The sequence below is a fragment of the Sciurus carolinensis genome, chromosome 11, assembly GCF_902686445.1.
Source record: "Sciurus carolinensis chromosome 11, mSciCar1.2, whole genome shotgun sequence".
Taxonomy (NCBI): Eukaryota; Metazoa; Chordata; class Mammalia; order Rodentia; family Sciuridae; genus Sciurus; species Sciurus carolinensis.
In genome coordinates this window covers 95,205,377-95,219,499 of record NC_062223.1, presented here as the reverse complement: position 1 = coordinate 95,219,499, position 14,123 = coordinate 95,205,377, and the positions used below count along the sequence as shown (strand labels likewise).

Genomic DNA, 14,123 nt, shown 5'->3' with positions numbered 1-14,123 from the left:
CTATTAAAACCAATGTGCACTGGAAGGTAGACACAGAGTAGTGAGTGAAAAGAGATTTTAGGGGAAAGTAAAGTGAACCAGGGCTTGAATGGGTCTTTTTCCAACTTTTCTTTCTCCTGCCTTCTCTACCCTTAAGAATGGCACCTAGAGTGTGCCTATTGCTCCAAAAATCTCCTGCCCATCTTTCAATTTTTCAGGATTTTTTTACTATTCTTTATTAAATATATTTACATTTTTGCACATGAACTGCTTCTATCACCATAAAGTTACATCTTGAATATGACAAGGGACACCAGCCTCTGATAAAGGGCCTAAGTGCAAGTCAACAGATGGATCCAGATGGAATTCCAGCCAAGCCAGCTGTGAAACAGTAGAGCAACTAGTTGACCCTAAAGAGTATAAGTCCATGTAGCCTTGGATTTCCCAAGGAGGACCTCTTTGGTGCCCATGGAGGAAGCAGGAGACAGAGGGCCAGAGCTGTGACTCAGCTTGAGAACCAAGGAGGAACACTCCCTGACCTGCCTCCAGCTAGAAATCTGGGCCAGATTAAAAGAAACCACAAGGATTAATTCATGTCATCACTACAACCTAGCTTCTCCACACCTCAAAAGAGATGGGCCCCTAGTCCCCTTTTTTCTGGAAGAACAATAGGAGGCACATTGCAGTGCTTTCTGTGTGCTAGGTCCATATCCTAAAAAGCTTTAGACTTCCCATTCCATGCAGAGCCCCTGCCGAGTGCTGGAGCCCAGCTACCACCTTCCCACAGATCTAACAGGAGGGGTCAGGGTGTCCTCTTGTCAACTCTGCATAGCCTTGTTACACATTTCTCTCTGCTCTCCTAGAAATAGATGATTGATATGATTACTAAAAAATTATTATTAGTATATTATTATTAGTTATAATTATTATTAGTTATGATTATTATTAGTTATAATTAATGTTATCAAAATCATCATATATACTTATATTACAGTCAAAAGCAAATGATGTAAACTTGACTAATTGCTTCATTAAGAACCCTTGTAGGGTAATGGATTTGTCCATGAGCCCTCAGGAAATAGAAATGTAGTTTCTCAGGCATAATATTTTTGTATTTGTAAAATTTAAAATCTCTGCTCTCCTGCTCTTGTCATATAATTCTCCTGACCTTCCCAGGGTTCCCAGGATTCTACGTTCTCTAAGACCTAGGCTCCCTCTAATGGTCACGTGTGTGAGGAAGGAGTTCCTCATGAACACCCAGAAATCAAGTGTGATCTACCTCCTTTCAGGACGTGAACAGAACTTTTACTCGGGAGTACTGGAGTTTGAAAAGGTCAAGTTCACTCCAAATTTGTCTTGACTAACTTTGAAAAAGCAAAAATATTATTATTATTGTTGTTATTGTTGTTGCCGTTTGGTACCAAGGATTCAACCACTAAGCCACGTCCCTAGCTGTCTTTATTTTTTATTTTGAGACAGGGTCTCACTAAGTTGCTCAGGGCTTCACCAAGTTGCTGAGGCTGACTTTGAACTTGTGATCCTCCTGCTTCAGCTTCCTGAGCCACTGGGATTAGCAAAACTAATTTTTTAATAGAAACTGCTGTTTCTCAAGTAAAGACTATGCATCAGGCAACATAACAATTGTATCATTTATTGTTATAGCAATCATCAAGACAACTATGATCACTTCCATTTTACAGATGATAAAATTGAGGATGAGAGGGTAAAGGGTTAGTTTGCCCATCTAAATGACAAATCAGAACACATTTCACTAATGCTAATGCCTTTCTTATTTTCACCATACCTTTTTTTATGGGTTCTTTTAGTTATAAATAACAGTAGAATCCATTTAGACATAATTATATAAGCATGAAATATATCTTATTCTAATTCAGACCCAACTACCTCTCCTTCCCCTTCTCTTTCCCCTCCCCCTTCTCCCTTTCCTCTATTGATCTTTCTGCCATTTACCCATAGTTGATTTTTTTTATTAACTTCTGTGGATGTACATGATGGTGAGGTTCACAGTGGTGTATTCATATATGAACATAGGAAAGTAATGTTAGTTTATTCCAGTGTCTTTACTTTTCCTATCTCCCTCCCTTCCCTTCATTCCCCTTTGTCTAGTCTACTGAACTTCTATTCTCCCCCACCCCTAATTGTGTGTTAGCTTCCAAATATCAGAGAAAACATTCAACCTTTGTTTGGAGGGGATTGGCTTATTTCACTTAGCATGGTATTCTCTGGGTACATCCATCCACCCACAAATGTCTTAAAGTCATTCTTTTTAATAGCTAAGTAATACTCCATTTTGTATATGTACCACAATTTCTTTATCCATTCATCTGTTGAAAGGCACCTAGGTTGGCTCCATAGTTTTAGTATTGTGAATTGAGCTGCTACAAACATTGATGTGACTGCGTCACAGTAGTATGCTGATTTTGAATCCTCTGGATATAAACAGAGGAGTGGAATTTCTGGGTCAAATGGTGGTAGCAAAAATAAGTTTTAAAAACACACATGAACACTGTTTCAGTAACTTCATTAGAGACACTGAGGTGATAAGACTTTCATTCTTTTTCCAGAAGAGCACAAAAATTACAGAACATTGGACATATCTACCAGAGGTGTGAGAACCTATGGTTCATTTAGTTCAGTGGTTGCACCCGATCTTCAGTTCCCTCTACACACCCTTGAGTCACAGTCAAGGACAAAACAAACATGACAGTTGTTCACGGGGCAAAATGAGAGAGGAAGTTCCTGTCATTGTATAAATTCTTAATTTCCTATTTAATTATCCAGTTTATTAAAGGCAGAAGAATCGTACATTATAGTTTGTGCTTAAAAATCTAAAATAGTGGTTCATGGGAAGGGAGATGGAGGAGTCACGGGAGTGCAAACACGCGGCATCCAGTACTGCAGTCTGCTGGGGCTCCATCCGCGCTGTGCAGCCTGAGCATGTTGCACCACCTGGAGGTGCCCCTGGGCACCTGAAGGACAGCTCCGTCTCTGTCTCCACCTACAACCCGATGGCACACAAGGAGGATCTTAGCAGTAACATATCTTGGATGAACTGAGAAAAGAATACCAAGGCATAGAAAATTAAGACCAAATTCAAGAAATAGTACCTTGATTTCATGTAACGATGTGTGGTATCTGTTGTGCTGTAAGATTTTCTGTTGAGCATTTCAGCAAAGATATCAAAGAAGATTTATTATATAATCTTAAGCAATCAAGACCCACCTGTGGTAAACAGTTGTTAAAATACAATGTTAACCAGGTGCAGTGTTGCACGGCTATCATCCCAGCAGCTTGGGAGGCTGAGGCAGGAGGATCACAAGTTCAAAGCCAGCCTCAGCAAAAAGCAAGGCACTAAGCAACTCAGTGAGACTCCGTTTCTAAATAAAATACAAAATAGGGCTGGAGATGTGACTCAGTGGTCAAGTGCCCCTGAGTTCAATCCCTGGTACTCAGCCCCCCCAAAAATAAAATGTTAACTACTAATGTTTTCTTGTCATGTCCTTCACTTGAAAGGTGTTTAAACTGCCCAGCCTGAGGCAGATGAGAGAGGTAATGTGTTCCTATGGAATGGAGAAGTCTTCAGTGGAATAAAGGCTGAAGTCAAAGAGAATGATACTCAAATTATGTTTAATTATCTTTCTTCTTATAAAGATGAATCTGATATTTTATCACTCTTCTCAGAAGTTTAAGGTCCTTGGTCTTTTTGGGTATTATTAAGCATCCAGTCATTACTCATGGTTTGGTAGGAATTTTTTTATTTTGGTCAGCATAACTTGCTTTGGCATTTTAGCACTTTGGGCAAGAATTTATACTTCTCTTCAGTGGGCACCCAAAACTCCTCATGCAAATCAGTGGCAAGAAGTTCCAGCATCTAGAATTTTTAGAATTGACCTCAAATTCACTTCTACATATGTAATTTTAAAATTGCATCTTTGGAAATGTGTTTCTAAGGAGAACGTCACTGAAGAATGTTAATAACCTGACTCCAGTTTCAGCAACTTACCAACATTCATGGTAGAAGGAGCAAATGAAACCAAACTTGTTCCTTTAGATATGACGTTACCACCAGCTCCATTGGAAACACTGCAGAAGTTTTTCCAGCATACCATTTACAAAAGAGATACTTCAGGTCTTTCTTAGAGGTGGACACATGAAAAATGTAGTTCAGTAGTTCATTGATGTCTTGCAGTCAAGAGAGTGTCTAATATTTACCTGGAAACAAAAACCTGGCACCAAGTGAGGTTTCAAAAATTTGGAAAATAAATGTTGCAATCCTGTTTTCTGGAAGCCTCAATTCCATGGTGATTGCAACCCTTACTGATCATCATGTTCCTTTATATGAAACAATCAACCTTCTTAATGTAGTTTTCATGAATAAAGATAAGGCCTTAACAACTAGCTTTAATTAAAAAAAAAGAAAGAACAGAAAAATCACTGTGGAAACCTTCTGAAGAATTCTCTAAGATTGTTGCTGCAGCTATTGCTGAAAATCCCAATGATAATGTACCATAGAATCATAGGAAAAGCAGAACCAAAGGAACTACAAGCTGTTAATACTTTTCTTATTTGAAGTTTCATTGAAATTATCATTTCTCTAGAATTGCAAAAACTAAGAAGAACTCAAATATGTCACTTAGTTCAGCCTTTGGATACAGTTTTGTATGACAACATTGGCCATGCAATCTGGTTTGCTTCTGGAGGACGTGATTGGTTATTGACCCAGGATGAAGTGATATCATATCATAGCAGTGAAAAAGGTTATTCTCCCTGGAAGTTGCAGATGAGCAACTTTCAGGTTATTATCATCATGTCCACTTTCAGACACTTGAATTGGAAGCATTCAGTAAGGAAATAGCAATGGAATTGGGTTGAATTTCTTCTAGAAACCTTGGTTGTGTTGGCACACTTATTGCTGATCATTGGAAAAGAAGCAAGATTTCCTTTCTTGAATGAAAATGCTGTCTCTGTTCCAAATTCCTTACCAGTTTGAGAAAAGGTAAATTTGACTTCACCCTGTGGAATTGGTGAAAAACTAATTTTGCATCTTGTAGCTGTGGGTCTTGGTCTTATAATCTCCGCTCTTCTGCCAAAACAGGCTATGCAATTTGGATACAGAATTGCAAAAATGGGAAAAAAATTAAAAAGCATCTGATAAATGTGGTAGGCTCCAAACCATTTCCTTAGAAAATCTTTCTAAAAAGGATATTAAATATAATGTCACAATTCCAATGTAATAATATTTTCTGTGTGATAATTACATAAAAATAAAATCACCCGCCACTTTATTATTGTTTAAAAATCTAAGAGTAACTAATAAAAGCAAAGTTGCTATTTCTGAAGTATTGGATCTCCAGTACTGGTTTTGAAAATGATCCAACAGGACTGCTGTTTAAACATGAAGAACTGTATACATGTTTGTCTCAGCTGCTTCCCAGAAATAAGTTTAAAAGATAAAAGGAGAGGAGATGAGATCACAGATTACAATGATATAAATATATTTGGGGAAGATGGAAAGCAAATAGAAATGTGGGAGTCAGTCCACAGGGGAAGAACTGTACTCTAAACACCTGCAGAGGAGGCACCAGTGTGAATGTCATGATCCAGCCACATACCTTGGAAAGGCTCATGAACTAGAGTGATCTGGTTAAAAGGTAGGATCAGGGATAGAGCTGAGAACTTCTCGAGGTTCTCCTGGATGGCAGCATCCAACCAGCAAACAAGAGAAAAAAGAGGGTGAAGAATCACCTATAAGGAGGTGCAATGGGTCTGGTCTGGAGGGAGCACACATCGATCACATCAACCTGTGTCCTGCAGGCCAGAATTTAATCCCATGGCTGCACCTTCCTGCAAGGGTGGTGGGAAAGGAATTTAAAAGTCCAGGTAATGAATATATCACTTGCATATATTCACTATTCCTTCTCAGTGCTCTAGCAGGGGATGCTCACTGAATTCTAGAAGTATAAAACATCACTCCTTGGGGAGTTTATTCTTCACATTTAATCTTATTATCATATAGTGTTCGTGTCAGGCATGGTTTTGAGTACTTCACATACATAATCTCATTTAATCCTCACAATAACCCTGTAAAGTATATATTATCATCCCCACTTTACAGATGAGAAAACTGAGGCCCAGAGAAGCTAACAAATCCTGATCATAACAATTAAGTGGCCAACCTGAGGTGCAAAATCACCAATCCAGGTGCAAAGTCCATGCTCAACATAAATGCCACTACCCAAAATTGACCCTATAAAGAAGGCATAGGAATGCCCTCTAAGTTGTCTCAAGTAAGGAGGAAGCAGGTATGGTTCTTGGGAGTTGTCCTGATATTCATGGCTCTAGGTGGTGCAGTAACCATTTCCAGTTTGAACCTTAACCAGGAAGTTTCTTCTCTGGCCATCCCTCCCACAACAGCAGTGAATGCTATCATTGATGCCAATCACTCTGACTAAAGAGCTACCTTCCGGAATAGAGCCATGGTCAGGCTACAGCAGCATGCCAGGCACACTGGGGAAAGCTGGCCCCCTTGTTGATGCTCTGGACAAAGGTGATTGTAAACAATTCCTCAGAAAGCACTATTAAGGACTTAGTTGTCAGCACTACCAAGCATGATACAAGTGGGTAGTAGCGTTTATTGAGCATTTCATCTGTACACCATGCTTTGTGACTAGCACCTTTCCATTGATAAATACAGTTTATGTGTATCAGGAAGGGAAGCCTTAATCCTCACCACAGTCCTATGAGTTATGAGGTAATCCTGACATTATTATGATTCCCATTTGAGAGATAAGAAAATTGCTGCTCAGAGAAGTGTAGTAACTTTTTTTCCAAAAACATACAGTTAGTAATTGGCAGAGTAAGGCTGTTACTATTCAAAGATATGTCATTTGGCATGTAAAACATGCATAGCATGGAAAATGTAGAAGAGTATTATAGGAATTTCAGGTTAGTCAATGTACAGAGGAGCAAAAGTCCTTCCAGTTGAGCAAACTCCTCAGGGCAAAAGGCACTCTGTTTGAATGACTTAGAGATGCTCTGCAACTCCTCTGTCCCTAAGGCCTGGAGACATTATCTTATTATAATAACCTTTGGTACTAGTGGACTCTGAGAAGCAAGCAAGTTATGTGATCTGCACATGCGCAAAGCTAACTGTACTATGTAACCTAGGTAACTTGATATGACCCTGGAATAGAAAACAAACTGGACTGGCTTTCCCATGAGAGCCACTTCTTGCTCTTTGCCATCCTGTGTGCTTGCCTCTTTATTGCTCTCGCTGTATAGGCCACCAATTAACCTTAACAGAGTATCAAGAGGGCCTGGAAGAAGAAAAACAGACTGGACCCCAGTGAAGCCATTTCCCTGACTGCATTTGTTCCACTTCTTGAGAAAGGTGGAACTGGAAATATAAGAGAACTCTATATAGAACTCAGGTATAGCTATGCATATGTTGGTGTTTGTCTGATAATTCTATCAGCTAACTCTGTTACCTCTCTAACATCCTGAAGATACTGAGATCAGTATCTAGACAAAAAGGACCTGGATCACTGAAGTCAGAGAGGGGTAAACCTGACAAGCACATTGCCCCCCATGATGTTTTAACAAGTTGAATATTTGTGGGTGTACCTTGTGTTTTGCATGCCAACATATATAAACATGAGAACAAGTGAATATGTGCTTGTGTAATACTCCAATGTGGGTGAAAAAAAAATACACACTTGGGTTAAAGTTCCATATATTCCATCTATTCATTATAAGAGCTAGAAAAAATACACACTTACAGATTGCCATATCAAATATACTTGAAATTTCTTCCTATAAATCAGAAAACTTGATTAAAAATGTAAATTGTTATACACATATATATGTGTGTGTATATATCTATATATATATGTATATGTATAACACCTACTTAAATGACCTATTTGAAATTTTGTCCTGTTACCTCTGTCCATGTTTTCACGAATGGAGAAAAAAATGTCTCCATCTCTCTTTGTTGGCTCTTGGGGAATGATGTTAATGCTGCCCTTTGGAGGAGATTTCTATTGTTTTTGATCCTTATAAACCATGAGTTCTTGAGGGGAGCCATCAAATAGTACAAAGAGATATTTGGCACATCAGTCACCAAAGAACAAATCACAGGATCTTAGTTGTGGGCATCAGGTTCAAAGCCACCAAATACAAGCCTCATTCAAAGGGCCAGCAACTTGATGTGGGGGCAATGTTCACACTCTAATGTACCAAGATGAAAAAAGGTCCCATATTGACAACTGGTTCTGTGGCTTCTTCAAAAGCAGGGAAGGAGAAGCTGCAGGAAGACAGGGCCAGAACCCTCAAACAGAAGGGGAGCACAGCCCAACGGAGGGGTTCATGCCTCCCCATCAAGGACTATTTAGATCTGTCAAGGGCTTGGGGGACCAAATAACTAATAACCTCTTAAAAGTAATTGTTACTAATAGGTAAATAGAGTGGTTGTTTCTATCACATAGACAAACTGCAACCAGGAGGAGTAAAATAACACAGAGCACCTATCACAACACCTTTGCATTAGCAGGTGCTTGTGATTTACCAAGCAAATGGTCAGAGTTTGACAAAGGTCACTGACAGAGGAAAAGTCTCTAGTAAGATTGAAAAAAGATTCAGAGATCATGTTGGTAAAACCATTCCCAGATACCGCATGCAGGTGTAGTCAGTAATAGCAATCACAACCACAGAGGCCAAAGACTTCAAGTTCACCTTGCCCTTGTCACCATCACTGCCCACTCCCACTTGCTACCACTGGTCTCAAACCTCATCATTGAACAAACTAAATGGAACTGTTGACTGAGCAGGGGACCCTTGGAGGAGGTTGGGGGGTGATGGTCAAAAAGTGAGGAGTCTCTGCCAGGCATGGCAGATTACAGCACACACCTGTAATCCCAGTGACTTGGGAGGCTGAGAGAGCAGGATCATAAGTTCAAGGCCAACCTCAGTGGGACCCTATTTCAAAAAATAAGAAAGGGCTGAGGAGGTGACTCAGTGGTAAAGCAACCTTGGGTCCAATCCCCAGTTAAAAAAAAAAAGTGAGAGAGTCTTAAGGAAAAAGAAAGAAGGAAAAATAGAGTAACCACTAACTGTTGCTTATGAGCCATGTAAAACTGATACTTGTCACAATATGAAAAGTAAAGAAGTGATTTATAATGTTCACCTTTTGCACAGAAAAGCACTTCAAAACCAACACAAGTTACAAAGTATGATACAATTAGGCTTCTGGAGCCAGTATCTCATTACAGAACCACATGGTTCCATTTTCTCAAAAGGTTTTAGCAACATACTGGTCATCACCATGTAGGAAAAATTAAACTTGGTGGATTATTAAAGGGAAATGAGCTCTGTTAAACAGAAAAGGACTGCAGCAAGACCAAAGGCAGAAGAGGCATTCTTTCACAACCAGAGGTAGAGCAGGGAGCAGAGCCACTGAGCAATGGGTGACAGGATTCCTGGCAAGTGCCCTGTGGCTGCTTCTCATCTATCTCTTCTCACATTACAGCGTCAGGACCCAGAAGTGTGGGTGAGAAGCAGGAGGGAGGACTTTGGACCATCTATCTCCCTTCCCTGACTGACAAAGAGACCAAGGCCAGCTAGAAAAACAAAGTCCAGCTGAGAGGCCCTAATGCAGAGCTGTGACGTGGGACTCAGCAGTCCCAGAGCCTTGAGTAGCAGAGCTGTACAATATGAGAGAATGAAGGACACTTCAGCCTCCCCATTCATTAACCTGGGCCTTTCATACACGCATTGGTGCACTGCTGGTGGGCCTGCCTTGCTGCTAGTTCCAAGCAGCCACATCCCTCACAACCCTCTCCCAAAGCTCAGTGGAAACACACCAGCAGGAAAACTTTTCAGAGGTTATCAGGAGTGATGAAGAGAGGAACCAGTACAGTAGATGCAACTTTGTGGCTGGGTGAGTGGCCCCCCTTCTCTGGGGACACCTGCCAGAGGAGGGAATGCTGACTCCTGCTGAGGGGATTTGAGCCAGTTTGCCCAGACTAAGGGAAGCAGGAGAGAGGCCAGAGCCAGAAAGAAAGAGGGGAGCTCTGTGCCTCAAAGTTCAAGCATACCATTGCACTGAGGAACCTCTGAGTGGTCTAGAAAGGCCTCCACCTTCAGATCTATAGAACAAATGACTTCCTCACTTAGGGAACTTCAGAAAGCAAACTGCTGTGGTTAGATGCTTACGTGGCCCTGTGAAGGGTTACCTTGGAACTTACAGTTGTTGAATGTCTATCAAGTGTTCATCTCCTGCCTTCTGAAGGAAACAGAGCCTGCCCAGAATCACCCAGAATCAGAGACATCTGAGCTGCAATGTTCTCTAGGACTGCAAGCCCACCATAGGACCATTCCACTGCTTCAGGCTGTCTGTGCTGGAGTGCTGTGCCCAAGAGGGACTGTCCAGTGTGCCTCCACCTCCAGCCCCTGCTAACCAGTTAACAGCAAGTCTGTGTGCTTCTGCTTAAAGAAGGGCAGAGTTAGTGTGGAAAGCAAGTCTCCATGACCTTGTGCTACACAACCGGTCTAAAAACCTCTGTGCGGGAACCATGTTGTCCAAATCCAAACGTAGGGAGTGTGTCTGACATGTACAAGTCTGAACACATGTGGAACAAGGGGTAGATCATATGAAATAAAGTCTGTGCTTGGGATTGCTCCATCTGTTAAACACTTTGAGCCTGAAAGGTAATAGAACTGATAGATTCCAAAGACCAGCTGCCCCATTACAAGCTGTATGGCTTCAGACAGCTACCTTATTCCCTATGAGAATGTTCAGCAGCAAATGTATAAAATCGGTATATTTTAATGATGTCTCTATCACTGGACTATTGAGGGATCATCTGAGATAATGTCTGTGAACATGATTTAAATTTTTTCTGTTATTTTCAACTATCTAGCTGTGTGACCTTGAACAGATCATCTCAACTCTCTGAGACTACATTGCTTAAATAATGGGGTTGAATTCCAAAAGTCCTTTGCAACTTTAGCATTCTCTACCATGACTCAAGAGAACAACAGTCTACTCATACTTCTATTAAAAGTGCCAACCTTGGGTACTGCACTGTCCCCTTTTACAATTGTGGTCCCCATTTCCCCCACACTCCCTTTCCTCTTATGAATATCTACAGTTCTCTTGGAATGTGAACGCAACTATTCATGGCAGGAATAACCGTGACATCCAGATGTCAAGGAACAATAGGCTGTTGGCTTTGCAACTGCCCTACAGGTACAACCCCAGAAATGGAGAGAAATCCCCTTTCTCAGGCTACAAGTTTCCACATCTCTGGATCTCAGCACTTCCAGTACCTGACCATCATTGCTAAAGAGAGCAACTACAAGTGAAAATGTGCATACCCACATTTAAACACCCATGCCTTCATTTATCTGCTGGCAGACCCTGAAATCTTAGTGCGCATATGTAAGGCTGCTTCCTTGTGGAAATAATAAATAATATCTACCTTGTGCTGATGCAAGTAGCAGTAGTGGTATGTGTTGTTGCCCATCAAAAAATGTTTTCCCCCCTTAAATTTTCCTTGTCACAATGGTTAGATATCATAATGTGGAACTATCTCAGCAGTTTCAAACTTCTTCATCCAAAGAAAAGAGACAGGGGTGGTACTCCAGTCAGACATCAGTTTGTTGCAGTCCTGAACTTGAACATCAAATTGAAATAACACTGCAAGTATTATCATCCTGCTTAAAGCCATTGTTCATAAGTAACAATGATTTTTCTGTGTGTACAACAAGCTAAGGTGTAACATTTTCCTGTTTTGTCTACAAAAGGAGGTTTATAGCTGTGCAAATTACTTCAGGTTTCCCTGTGGGAGAGGTCAGTAGTGACACCAAGCCCCTATATCAGGGGATCTGCACGATGAATGAGCTGCTATTCATGAGCCAGTTAGAAATCTCAGCATAAATCTGAACCAGAACAGGCACAAAGGGATGCTAGCAAGAAAGTCAACCTGACTTGAACAGGAGCTCCTCCCAGGTCTCAGAGGTGCCTTCTGGGGCCCTAGCCTTGGGGTGGGGCAACCACAGTACCCCTGCTTCTCCAGAAGCCTCCAAAAGCTCATAAAACACTGAGCTAACTCCAATCTGACTCAAGTGCAGACAGAAAAAGTGCACAGAAAAAAGCAACATGTGAAACCTTTTTTCCATACTCTTCCATTCTGGCTTCTCCGAAATCTCTAGTCCCAGTCAACTCAATCAATACAGATAGTGGGGAAGGAAACTTCCCAAGTAAATAAGACCAAGATGACCTAGGTCCAGTGTGTGTGTGTGTGTGTGTGTGTGTGTGTGTGTGTTATTGTTGTTTACTGGGGACAGAATCCAGGGGTGCTCTAAAACTGAGCTACATCACCAGACCTTTTGTTTTTTTATTCTGAGACAGGATCTCATCAAGTTTCTGAAGCTCCTCCCTGGTTCTTTATGCCTACAGCTACCAACAGGAGAGCATTTTGAATACATAACTTATTTCCACCCTCTCAACAATCCTATAAGATGAGTGCTATTGAAAGAAGTTAGATGACTTGGCCAAGGTCACACAGCTGTTAAGTGACAGAGCCAGGGTTTGGACCTAGGATTGTGTGAGTCAATGCCACACTCATAATCACTATGGGAATCCTTCTGGGAGTGGGTGAAAAAAAAAAAAAAAAAAACAGAACAGAATTAACCATGATTTCCTAAACATTAGTTTCCCCAATCTTTGAAGGATTCTCTTGAACATCTCCTTGGAGCCAGATGTTTTCACATTTTTTTCCACTTCTGTCTATGAGGTCAATATTTTCTTGGCTTTTCAGTGCAAACTGAGGCTCAGAAAGGTTATGTGACTCACCAGGTCACCCTGCCTTCCAACGGCAGAACTGGGCTTGGCACATTGCCCTGGGGTCTATGTGGTTGATGCCTTTCTCTTCATTCTGCAAGGGCTGGAGTGGACAGTTCTTGGTGCCAGCCATTTCTCTCTCCCTTCCAGGGAGGATTCTCCATGTCCTCTGGCTAGGGATCCAGGTGCATTAATGGGCTGCTCTTGGTCTTGGTCACCACAGCCATCATCGCCAACCTCCCACTATGCTTTCCCAATGGGCAGGTGCTGGAGCCAGCCAAGATCACAGACTTGGTCTTTTTTTTCCCATGGCTTTCTTGAAGCTAGACTCTTGTTAAGAATAAAATTTATCCACTTTACCTCTCCCAGCTGAAGGGTACCTTTCAAGTTACAGAGCAATCATCTCATTCCAGGGCTACCTTCCCTGGGTTTCCAGAACATAACCAGCTGCTTCTCCTCTATACCCACAACACACCATTCATAAGCAAAGTCAACACTGACCCTTGGTACGCTGTGCTGATGTATCTGTTTATAAGTCTACCCCTACCCTTAGGCTGTGAGCACCATAAGAATAGGGTCCAAGTCTCATTCACCTTTGCCCTCTAAATGCCTATCTAGCAAAGAGCCTGGCTTAAACCTGAGCTTAATAAATGGTTGTTAGTTGCATGAAGATACACTTTATAAAGAGTAAAACATCAGGATATTTGTTAGGTTTATTGACATGAGCATCTTAAAATATAAATTACACGGCTTTCATAAAGAGTTTCTAAGGTAAAAGTATGGGTTTGGCAAACATTTTCTGTAAAATACATGATAGTAAATATATCCAGCTTTGTGAGCCATGTAGTCAATCTTGTTTCAACTACTCAGTTCTGCCACTATAGGGCAAAAAAGCAGCCATAAATCTATGTAAATAAATAAGTGTGGCTGTGTTGCCATAAAAACTTTATTTATAAAAGCAGGCAACATTCTGGATTTAGTTCATGGGCTGCAGCTTGCTGGCCCCTGAGGTAGGCATTGGCTGTTTTCCTTCCCCTCCAAATTTGTTTTCAGTTGGTTCCTCCTCTTCCAGATATTGCCATTACTTAAGAAAGGATAATTTGTGTATGTGAGAGCCTTATGCCAGGCACTGAGTGCTCCGAAAGTAGATAGATGAATGAATAGGGCATAAGGAGCACTCAAAACAGGTGGGAACCGCCTCCCTTCTGGATTCTATATCCACCTGCTAGTAGACACAGTAATGTTGCAAGCCACATCCAACGACCATCTTGCACTGGGG

The 14,123-nt window shown here is 41.2% G+C and overlaps 1 pseudogene; it reads left to right on the top strand.

The window, feature by feature from the left end:
* The first annotated feature begins 3,124 nt into the window (after positions 1-3,124).
* LOC124959632 (asparagine synthetase domain-containing protein 1-like) lies at positions 3,125-5,234 on the top strand (annotated as a pseudogene).
* The last annotated feature ends 8,889 nt before the right edge of the window (positions 5,235-14,123 follow it).